This window comes from Microtus pennsylvanicus, chromosome 5 (assembly GCF_037038515.1).
Source record: "Microtus pennsylvanicus isolate mMicPen1 chromosome 5, mMicPen1.hap1, whole genome shotgun sequence".
In the NCBI taxonomy this organism is placed as follows: Eukaryota; Metazoa; Chordata; class Mammalia; order Rodentia; family Cricetidae; genus Microtus; species Microtus pennsylvanicus.
Window position 1 is genome coordinate 110,882,235 of NC_134583.1, and position 12,433 is coordinate 110,894,667.

Sequence of the window (12,433 nt, forward strand, 5' to 3'; positions counted from 1 at the left end):
AACAAAAAACAAATGAACAAACAAAAAACAAATGAGATACCGGCATTGCTCTACATTATCGCGTTAATGCTACAAGCTTTTCTCTTAACCTTTCCTCTTCATTTACATACTCGGTTCTTTTACCGCTCCATTCCAAGTTCACAGTCTTAATTGTTCCATGTCAGGTTAAATTTGAAACAATAATCAGATAATGTCTCGTGAATTAAGAGTCATTCTTTTTCCTGATTTATCAAAGATGGAATTGAGATCAGTTGTAAGAGTTGAAAGGGTTGGCAATTAAGACTCAATTTAAAGACAGAGACAGAATATAGCAATGGCTGAAACAGGCTAAGAAGATTCTCAGGTACAAAATGGCAATTTTTCTAATATTAAAAAAGATGTAACTGAATCATATAAATAACTGATTTGGATCAGCTTAAAAGAGGGACTGAACCATAAAATTTTGCATGGGCCAACAGAGCAAAGATGTGCAGGATTTTCTGTAGGCCTGGATATGTTTTAAAGATAACTAGTCTGTGGCAACATCCCTCTTTGGGATGCTACCAGAAAGGGTTTAGATCTTTCCTGGACATGCTAGCGTTATGCTGAGAGCAATGCAAAGGTTTCATCTTTCTCAGTGCAAACAGAGCCAGAACTTCTCTTCAAGTGCGATCTTTGACCCAGAAGACTGCAAGCTACAGAAGTAAAAGTCAAAAAGGAAAGCTGAAAGAAATTAGAGAAGAAAGAACCTGATGATTGGTCAGCTCCAGGGGCTGCCGCGGGTGCATCTCTGCAGGTGTAATGGCCGACAGGGATTAAAAACCCATTAGACAGGCAGCAAGAGCAAGAGGGAAGACTGTCAAGGAAGCAGAAGAGGGTAAGCTGGCATCCAAGGCAGAATTAGCACCTGTTTCAAGGGCAGAATAAGGCACCATATATAAATAAAACCATGAAGGCTTTAGCTCCAGCTAGAAACCCTGAGCTGGCAGCTAAGGTGCTATGCTGTCCTTAAACTCTCTCTGTAACCAAAGATGATCCCCGGTGCTGCCCCCTCCCTTTGCATCTACCTCCTGAGTGTGGGGATGACTGGTGGGCATCAGTACTACACCAGATTGACATGGTGCTGAAGAGTGGACTCAGGACCTAGACTCCTCCATGGTGGTCTAGCACTCTGTCAGCTGAAATATGTTCCCAGTCCCCAGACTGGATATTAAAGATTCATCTATAGCAACAACAACAACAAAAAGGACGAGGAGGAAGTGGAAGAGGCGAATAGTATCACCTGGAAAAGGGTAATGCTACACGCTTACTAACAAAGTGGTAGATCCGCGATTTGACTGATGAGAAACAAAGGTAGGAATCAGAATGCTATAATCAGAGACAATAATCTTAAACTGAGCAAATGTGGGCATTTTGCTTTCATCTTACAAGAGTGTGCAGTTTTGAGGAATTATAAGATTTCACTAATGGTCTCTTACAGGAAATAAAAATAAAACCAAATGGAACTGTTCTTAACAATGATTTTTGAAATAGTAGATAACATGAAAATATAGTCCAGTCATCAGTGGTCTTTAATATGAACATATAGCATACTGTATTTAGCTAAATTAGATAATCTATAGGGTGGTGACAACGAATTTTAATGGACTTGGAAAAGAACAGTTCACGGATTTGCTTCACTGACCCAGTAGAGAAAAGAAGCATTCTGATAAAGGACATCCAGGTTTTTGCAGGCTGTGAGGCTAACAGAGAAAAAATTAAGATAAAAAATGAATGACTATGTGGTATTAAGGTACAAAGGTCAAAGCACCACCTTATAGCAGTATGGACGACTTTGAGGGCAAGAAATGTGACTTCATCTTTTATTTCTACGTTCTGACACTCAATAAAAGGCCAATAAATACCGAATAACTCATACATATCCTTGCCTGGCGTTCTATAGTATAACTGCCTCTCTACTTTTCATCTCAGGGGAGCGCTTAATATTATAAACAGCCCCATTTAATTTAATTGATGTCAAAGCCCAGGAAAGAAGTAGAATAAAAAAAATTAAATAGGTAGTTTGTGATTCTTTAAGAGCGGACAACGGAGGCTGGGGAGCTACTGACTTTAATGAGATCCATGTTCAATGAGCTTTCAACACACAGACGAGTCCATTTCACAGCGGCAAGTCTCCCAATGCATCATATTCAGGTCATAAATCAAAAACTTCAGTGTATGTCTTGCTACTGAGATGGACTGGCTGGCAGCCCCTTGTGGTGACATGATTTCCTGAGGGCTGGCATATTTCAAATATTGTGCCTAATTCAAAAACATTAGCACATATTTGGTAAATGCCATTGCACATCTGTGCGTGACAACAGATTTCATCTTGAATCTCATTAAGGGAATGGTCACTGTATCTGTAAGTCTCTTTTGTCAGTTGGTGCGGCCCCATCCCTAAACACTACACCAAGGTGTCAATTGTATATGTTTACATATTTGCTGAAATTGAAGTAAGCATGTTCAGAAAAGACAGACCAACAAATTTCCCTTACATAGTAAACTATGTGACTTTAAATCAGAAATGTTATTAAAATTTATACCCTCAAGGAAAGATGTACCCATTCATAGTTATTCCTTATGTCATAATGCTTCTCTTTCTGGGAATGGTGTGTTTATGCTAGAGACTGTGTTTTTGACAAATTCTTGATTAATCGTATTTCTTGAAGGAGAAAATGAATCACTAAGATTACATCTCTATCAGTCACATAGTGTAACCCACCTTTGGAGCCCACTGTGGACATGCTGTGGAAGTGTTTATATTATTATTTTATATTTCTGTATTACTTCAGTTCACTGTCACTTTAAGGCAAGAGTCAACAACCATAATTTATGAAAATTTTGGTTCCTCACATAAATATGAACTCCAGGGTCCTGTCTGGTCCATTATGGAAAGACCTATTAAAAGAAGCAGAGGTAGTCCTATTTGGCTCCTAGTTTCTAGGCATGAGAAGACTCAGAAATTAAAAGGGTCCTTTGCACTCATCCTTTCTTTAGCAAATTAAGTGTAATTTGATTTTAAAATATGCAATTTGCTCTTCAGCAGAATTCCAGAAATATCACCAAGAAAAGGAACTCCTTGAACATCTTCCCTGGCAGATGACATCAAGAAATGTCCACTAAGCTGAATTGATTCACATTTTCAAATCCGCTGTTGGCACAGCATGAGAATGCCATTTTCCTTCTTGTGATTTTTTTTTTCATTTGAGAAATTCATTGTGTTGCAAAGAAAATTGATCATTCAACAACAATTAGAAAAAATGAGCTTGGTTGACATGAATAGGGAGGGTGGTTGTATTATTGTGCAAGATAGGAACTAATAGTTTTTATTTTTATACAGATGGAAGATTTGGGATCATCCAGATTTTACAAGAAGATCACGGATCGGTTCAGGAGGAAAAATACTCTGGAAGATTTTAGAAACAAGACTTGCTGTTTAAATACATTAAATATACTTTTTTCCTTGCACCTGAGCATCAATTTTACACAAGGGCAGCAACTGTGAACAGCCTTCTGAGTGAGGCTAAGCAAGTACTAGCCAGCTGCCCAGTGACTAACTTGCCCAACCACATGGACCAAAAGCCCACCTTCTCCCTCGCATTCACGTCTCTCACATTCCTGCTGCAACTCAACGTGTTTCTCTCCAAGCCCCTGTCTCACCTCATGACTAAGGAGCCTCTGAAAGTTCGCTGTAGATTACTACAACATCCTAACAGCATGTTATAAACACTGTGGGGTATTTGCTAGGTAAAAGGAGGAGGTAGAATTTTGATATTCTTAGCCAGACTTTCATACACTAAGATTTTAATAAAAGCTATTTTTGGTCAACTTAGTTGTGCCTTTATCAAATGATGAACAAAGAGTCAGGTATACACAAAATGGTACACGCCTTTAATCTCAGCACTCAGAAAAAAGAGGCAGGTGTATCTCTGTAAGCTTGAGGCCAGCCTGGTCCACATAATGAGTTACAGAGTAGCCAGAGTTATATAATAAGAATATGTTTCAGAAAAAGAAAGGAAGGAGGGAAAGAAGGAAAGAAGACAAGGGAGGAAGAGAGAGGAAGGGAGGAAGGGAAAACCAAGCCTTACCTCTTTTTCTTCATAACACATAATGATAGACATTTATTGAAATAGATGAAGACTTGGGTATTTAAACTCTGAAGAGTGACTTCTGAATCCTTAACCCTGGCTACCACTCTGGCCTTCAAGAGAGTTTTGCAGAGCCTGGCAGCATCTTCTCCTGCATTCTCAGAGTCCCAGGGCTACACATGACTCTGGTTTTTCCTGAGTGACCAATTAAGGGATACTCCTCTTCAGTGTATACATTGATTATGGTGTCTATATAAAGTCCCAGAGGAGCCCCAAATGACATATAGATTGCTAATTTGAGTATAATCATGGCTTAAATTCACATATGTATAATACTTTAAATTTACATTTAAAATATTTTAAAATTAAACTGAAGCATTTAGGTTATTTGATTGAAATATTATAGTTTTCAGATATATGGTTCAAATACTTAGAAATAACATGGATATTTTAAAAATCAAGTTATGACCAGATAACTGACTGTATGAGAACAAGCTTTCCAGGTAGAAGCACCATGGGACAATAGTCTTGTACCCTGTAACGATTTGTTACTTTTATTGGTTTAATAAAATGCTGGTTGACCAGTAGCTAGGCAGGAAACATAGGTGGGGTGACCAGAATAGGAGAATTCTGGGGAAGAGGAAAGGCTCAGTCTGAGGTTGTCACCCAGACCCAGAGGAAGCAAGATGAGAATGCCTCACTGATAAAAGGAACTAAACCATGAGACTAACACAGACAAGAATTATGGATTAATTTAAGATGTAAGAGTTAGTTAATAGGAAGCCTGAACTAATAGGCCAATCACTTTATAATTATCATAGACCTCTGTTTCTTTGGAAATGAATGGTTGTAGAACCAGGCGTAACAGCAGCCTCCATCAACATGGAAGAGCTACCAAAATGGCCAAGTTCCTAATGGCACTGAAGTAATTTTGAAGTAATTTTGGAAATGAGAAATTTTATTTTCTCCTTCCTTTGAGCTTCACCTACATAATAAAGAAACCTGATTTTGCTCAGGGTTATGAGCTCCTCAGTGTAGAAGCAATAATCTTACCATCCTAGATTGTACTACTATAAAATTTTATGTCACCAAACCAACAATTTAAGTACCTCTTACCCACTAACAAAACATTGACAAGAACTCACCTCTTCTGACTTCACAAATATTTCTCATGACATTCTAATATACATCTCTAATTATTTCTCCATACATTCATTCATTTTGTTGATAATATTTAATACAAATTTATAAGAATTTCAAATCTGTTTTCTTAAGCATAACCAAAATTGTGAATATGGCACACCATGGGAGAGGGAGAAGACACAGCCCAAGGTCCATAACTCATGCTACCACAAGCTACAGCCCAATAATCACGGACAGTACAAGTAGAGTTGTCATCTAAAAATGATAATTATTAGTCTCTTATTGGCTGAATAAGTAACAAAAAACGACAGGATCAACCATGTATGTTCCCTTATCTGTACTATATTCTCATAATTTCTGGCTTTTGGGTACTTAAAGATGGCAGGAGTGGACCATAATTTTCAAAGACAAACTTGTACTGAACAGAAATGACGGTTTGTCAGGAGCCATAAAAATCATGTCTGAGAGGAAGATGGTCACCAGCAATGGCCTCAGTCCTTCTTGGCATTTTGTCACTTCCTAGTCCAAGTAAAAACTTGAAATCTTTATTGTAAATCAACCATACAATAAGCTGACAGTGAATTGTTACAACTGCATTTAAATTAGGAGGTAAGGGATATTTTTATATTCAAACTTTACTATTTTGATTTGCTTTCGGTAGCTATTGGGTTTCAATGGTTGGTGCCTTTAATGTATTTTTTATTGTCTTACTTTTATAACTCTGAAGTAAAAATCAGGATGAACAAAGCCATTCACACTCAGTCCCCATGTTGGCATCGGGAAAGACTTATGGAAAAAACACTTTTGGGAATGTGGAAAAGAATACACTTATACAGGAAAACACCCATCCTTTCCTGCCCACTTCTGGGATGGCTTTAGCACTCACCTATCTCTTGGGAGGCTAATGAAAAGCACTAGGGATAATTGAAAAGATTTCTGGCTAAAAATTTTGTGTTTAAAGAAGTGTTTTCATATAAAGATAATAATTATAATTTTGTAGCCTAAAGGCTAATAGTTTTAGAACAACCTGAATTCTGGAAAATTATAAGAGCATTTGTCTTAGTCATGATCTCCACACTAGCTGCACTCCTGATACACATAAGTGTTTTTCCTTCAGCAACATAGTCAGTCTTTCAATATTAACAGGGAAAGATAAAAAAGCAAGGCCCCAAATTACATGTTTGCTTAAAACTATGACTTCTTTGGCTTTTAACAAAAAAAATCAATGTATCTTTTATTCACAATTCAAAAGCGTAGCAAGATATTAAGTACAGAAAGTATCCCAAGTCTAAAGGCCTGTAGAATACCCAAGGGTCAGTAAGCAGGAACCTACCTGGACGCCCAGCATAGGCTGAGATTCTCAGCCCTCACCTGCACTGGAAAGAGAAATCACCTTGAACAGACTCCCTTCACTGCCCTGGGTGCTCCCCAGAAAGAAAGGGGCTCCACAGATGCCAAGAGTCACGCCTTAGAAAACTATAAAAGCCCAGATCTTTTGTCTTCACATTCCCACCACAAATGCCATGTTTATAGGCAAGTGACAGAAAAATGTGAAGCCAACAGGAGATTTTTGACCTTCTAAAGAAGTCTCACTCTGTCCTGGAACTCGCTGGTGTGACCCAGATTGTTTTCAGCCCCACAGCACCTTCCTCCAGCAGCCTTCTAAGGGCTGGGATCAGAGGTGTGAGCGACCACCCCCACCTTAGAACTATTTTTAAATTAATAGCAATATAATTGACGCTAATGAAGCTGTACAGTAATAGCTTGCCTTGGAAAACAGCTCCTTACTTCATCGAGGAAGGAAGTTCAATACTGTAATCATACCGTCAGAAGAATGCCTGGGTAAAACATACAGACTAAAAAAGAAATGACTTGCCAGAATTAAGAAGGCAAACATCTCTCTGCAACTCATTACAAGTGGTGGGGTACAGTCACTGTTCAATAAGGTTGCTCCAATAACTTGCGAAGTGACAATCATTTTAAGACTTAACGTCATGTGTAAAATATGCTGGCACTGATTTTGGAGAAAAGAAGAATTCACATGTATTCTAGTTTCCCTGGAAACATCCCAAGGTAAAATGACTCATTCTTCCTGACGGGTTAAGTTGTTATGTTTGAAACTTTGAAAGTGATGACGAACCTATGCTCCCAGTTGAACAGCAAAGAGGCATATCAGCCACGGCGGAAGAGCAAGCAGGAGAGTCACACAGGCATCTGCGTGGAAATATTTGGGGTAGGGACATTCTGTGGCCAATTTTCAAGAAAGCCACTCCTCTGCAGCAGAGACACGGGGTGTTACAGGCAGAGGAAGGGGAAGAGTTGAAGGGTGGAGGACTGCGTGCACACATACACTTCATCTTTCCTAGAAAACAGCTCAGAGCCTCTCAGAGCAGTCAGGGGACCAAATGCTGTGGAGATGGAGCAGGCAGAGGCCTGTCAAAGGACAAGCTCAGCCAGGACGGGGCAGGGGCGGAGATTACTGTTAGACAATCACTCAAAGGATGGTCTTTCGTGGAGGATCATTTAAGGCAGAACCCACATTGAATGAATTGTCAACAGTGATGGAGAAAGAGTTAGCCAAGCTGACAGAGAAGCAAGCAGCAGAGCCAGCGCTTTCCAAAGGGTTACACACTTTACAACGTGCTGCCGTGAACCTATGTTTAGGACTGAAGCTTTTCCATGAAACTTGGGCTTACATGGGACATTGGAAAAATACATGTAAGCTATCTCGTTCATGAAAAAAAACAAAGGTACTATCTTTTCATGAAAATTCTATGATGAGGCATAATTAATAATAATTAAATACTGTGTTACTTTGAAAGACCTAAGGGAGTGGTTCCCAAATGTTAGAGGGCACCAAGATCTCCAGGAGGATTCTTCAAATACAGATTACAAGCTCCCATCCCCCAACAGGTCTTGGTTCAGAACCCAAAATTTATACAGCTAAGAAATTCCCAGGGGATTCTGATAGCTACTGATTCAGAGGCCATATTTAAGAGCCACTGTCCTTGAAAAAGTACACAATGCATATGATTTTATAGTCCCTAACTGGTCCACAAGAACAAGACCCCAGAGATCCGCTTGGATTTGCACTTCTGCCTTTTAATATATTCAAATACCGAAGGGAAATTATGAGGCAGTTTAATTGAAATAGAACATTTGCTATTTTGTAAACTGCTTGTAAATACATTTCTGTCTATAAAGCACTGACTTAGAGCCCTATCTAAGCATGTATGTAAACCATCTGGTAATCCTTTTCCAAGGCTGCAGTAGAGTTCCAGATGTGACCTTTATAACTAACTCCAGAGGATGATTATGATCATGTCGTCCATCTAAGGACCATACTTTGGGCAGCAAAGTCTTACTTTTGTATAGAATGAAGTGATGTAACTCAGGAGTCAATTAAACACTCCCGTCAGGCCACCTGGATCCAAAACCAAGCTCTGTGGCGGAGCAGCTGTGTGACTTGGGCCAAGTCACCTAACCTCCCTGTGGTTACGATATCTGTAAAATTAATAACACTTTCTACTGACTTATACAAGGATTAAACAAGCTAACACATGGAAGCCCAGGGAAATATCAATATATACGACCTGTGTCTACAGAGGAAGGGAGCTGTCCTGCCTGCAATAACCTCGTTGTGCTCATTTTAATGTATTATTTACAAGGGATTTACATTAAGCGGGCAAAGGTTTTTATGAGATTAAATATTTGATTATAGAGAATTCTCCATCTGTCTGTCTTTTGGTGTTATTTTTCACACTTCTTAAAGGCATCTAGAAAATAAACAGCTTCGTGTCTTTGGATTTCACTGGGTTTGTTTTTCCGTCTGACGTAGAACTAAACTAAGCGTGGAAGCGGTCGGATGCTGGAGCAGAGCAGAGGAGTATATTCCTCACGTCTTCTCACTGTGACCGCGCTGTGGCCAGATGCTTATAGTGTGAGTCAAGGAAGGAATGGCTTGTTTTTCTGGGCTTTGTTTTGTTTTGGGCCCGTTGTTTGAGGGTGCAGTCCATCACGACGGGCAAGGCATAGTGCCCATAGCTTAAGGCTGTGGCATAGGGAACATGAGACTTCTTGCTTAAATCCTTGCAAAACAGGAAGCATAGACGGCAAAGTAAATGGGTCCGGGCTATAAACCTCAAGATCCACCCCTTCATCAATCCATTTCCTTCCTCTACTCCACCACTCCACTTCCTTCATTCAGACCCTCCCTCCACCACTCCACTTCCTTCATTCAGACCCTCCCTCTACCAATCCACTTCATTTAGGCCCAACGGGCCTAAAAGTTTCACAGCATCCCTAAAGAGCACCACATGCTGAGGACTACATATGCAAGCAGAGAACCCTGTGGGGAAGAGACATTTTCTGTAGAGACCCGCACCTGATGGCAATGTAGAGAGCTGCACGGAGCCACCTGATGGTACTGGCTCCCGCCCTCCGCAATCCTGAAAGTGAGTGCTCTTTATGATGATCAACTCCATTGGGCTAAGGCCTGACCTATGCTATGATCACACAATGATTATCAGCTGCCTGCATATGCGTGAGCCTATGGGCAGTGCCCACCTGGCAGTTCGGGGTTGGCAGCCCATGCCTATTTAAGGGCTGGGAGAGGTTTGCCCAGGGAGAGAGGGGAAGAGAGAGAGAAGTGTAAAAAGTCCTGGAATAAAACTGCAGTGAGAAGAGGTCCAGTGGTCGCGTCATCCTTGCGGGACGAGGGTGGCCGTGACAATTTTCTGTATAAGAATGAGAAAAAAATGACAAACATTTTTCCCAACTCTGCACACATAATTAGTAATGGATGTGTGTATTGCTCATCTTCATGATTTTCTTGTATATGGAGTTGAAACGATGTCTAACTTCTTCCAAGAAAGCATCTTTACTGGCACTGGCCCTTACCAAGACAGGGACAGACTCTCTCTGCCTGTTTTCCTTGATACTCAGCCAGAAGGCAATGCTAACAATGGGTGTGAGTACTGACTACTTAAAGTCTATATATTAGCCTACTTTCTCTGTCTAGAGAGCTAAATTTTTATAAAGTGGAGAAAACAATAATTTTCCATCAACAATATAGAGTATTTTGCTTCCCGAACTGTTCCTTTGTGATGATGCACTGTGCAGCGGCTGTCTGCTTCCAAACGTCAGCCTAGAGAGATTGCTTTCGCGTAACTGTCAACATTTTATTGAAAAGGTAATCTGGGATAATTGTAGAGGCTTGAAACTGCACCTGCTATAATTTTGCTCCAGACTTTGGGAAAACAGCTCCCCTTAAACAATAGCATAGCTGAAAAGCTTTGTAATCGATAGTTGTGGGGTTTTTTTCACACCCACGGCGCTCATATTTGAGATCATAAATATAAACACACATGCAGGTTCCCTGAGACAGTTGGTGACTGAAACAACTGAGATGTGGCTCTTACAAGAGAAAAGTGTGGCAAAAAAAAAAGCATTTTGAATTTTAGTGACAACTGTTATATACAGAGAACACAGTACTTAAAAATATCTTAAATGCTGCTCCATCCTACAAAACATTTCTTCCCATCAGAAGCCAAGCTTAGCTCTTCATAATACATACTAAATGCCTTGAAAGTGTCCTAGAATCTTAAATCCTGCTCATTCTAGAACAATAACAGCTTTTTCAAAGGCTATCCATTTCTACTTGTCCCCTATAACATTGTATGTGATGGTGCCTCTTTTATATGAACAGGGAGGGAAAAGAGATCATCTACCTAGTTCACTAATTGAATGACAGCCATTTTGTAAACAGCCACAGATACATTTAATTAGCTTCCCAGCTTTATTAGAAGGAAATGCCCCATCATCCACAATGTTGTAGTCTTTAGTAAAATCCAATGTCTAGCATCAAAATGATTCAGAGAAGTAAAAATAAGACTGCTAATGAAGACTGATCCTAGAGAGATCTGAAAATAAAACAAAGCAAGACAAAACAAAATTTGGCATGCCTACAGACTGACTCCAACAGACATGATTAAAAGTTGCTTATAATTGTTACAGACTTACACATTTCTTAGCATCTAAAGATGACTAGCTGCATAATGCTTGCATGAGCACAAATGTGAAACTGTGTAGAATAATGATGTATATATGTAGGCATTGGCTAACGAAACCTTCTTAGATGAGTCATCTCAAACATGACTATAATAAATATCATTTCCTGCAGAGCTGGACATAAGCAGATTGCCTTTATAAACTAATGAAGGCAATAAGTTTTCCATATTTTGCTTAGTTTGACATTTTAAATGTCTCAGTTGTAAGAGTAGAGAGTAGAAACCTTTGCCACATCCATAAATAAAATTTAATAAACAAATAAATGCAATACTTTTTGTTTTGCTTTGGCTTTGGGTTTTTGTTTTTTCTGTTTTTTGAGACAGGGTTTCTCTTTGTAGTCCAGGTGTTGCCTTCTGAATGCTGGGATTAAAGACATGTGCCACCACCACCCAGGTCAAAATACAGTTTTGAAGATTGTGTGCAACTAATTGTTTAATAAGCAAATTTCTGGAAATAAATGGTTACAATGAGAGATAACTACAGCATATATTCTCATCTGTAAAATTGGACTAAATAGTCTGCCACATTCGTCTCAGATTTATGAGAAAATAAGTACAAAATACTTGGGAAACTATTACATGCAATAAAACACTAAGAGAACAGACCACTTGGTCAGCAGTCAAGAACTTACATAGCACAAGGCTTAGACTTTGCACAGAGCTCCTGTCTACTTCTTCTGGCATTGCAGAACATTTCCAAAGGTAAGTCACTACCTATATCCTCAACAAAGAACTGCAGAAAGATATGTGACTGGCCCAGGGTCTCACTTGGAACCATTGCTCAAATTTACCCTAACTTATTGACAGATCTTTGCACACTAATTTGAAACCTAATAGAAAAAATTTGCCAGCCCTTGGGAGATGATACTCCTGTGGGTATTCATAAAGAACATGGGTACGTGGAAGAGGGAAAATTCACACTCAGGCTCAAATTTTTATGTGAGACACACAAAGCTCAGTGATGTAGAAAGTCCTTCTGTATATGTGTTGCTATTATTGGTTAATAAATTTAAAAAAAACTGGGTTGGCCTGATAGGGTAGAACAGAGCTAGGTGGGGAAAACTAAACTGAATGCTGGGAGAAAGGAGGCAGAGTCAGAGAGAAGCCATGGGG

General features: G+C 39.5%; 1 protein-coding gene across 2 annotated transcripts in view; it reads right to left on the bottom strand.

Annotated features, from left to right (window-relative positions):
* Positions 1-12,433, bottom strand: part of Prkg1 (protein kinase cGMP-dependent 1) — a 1,110,483-nt gene that overhangs the window by 391,537 nt on the left and 706,513 nt on the right. The gene's annotated exons all lie outside the window — the stretch shown is intronic.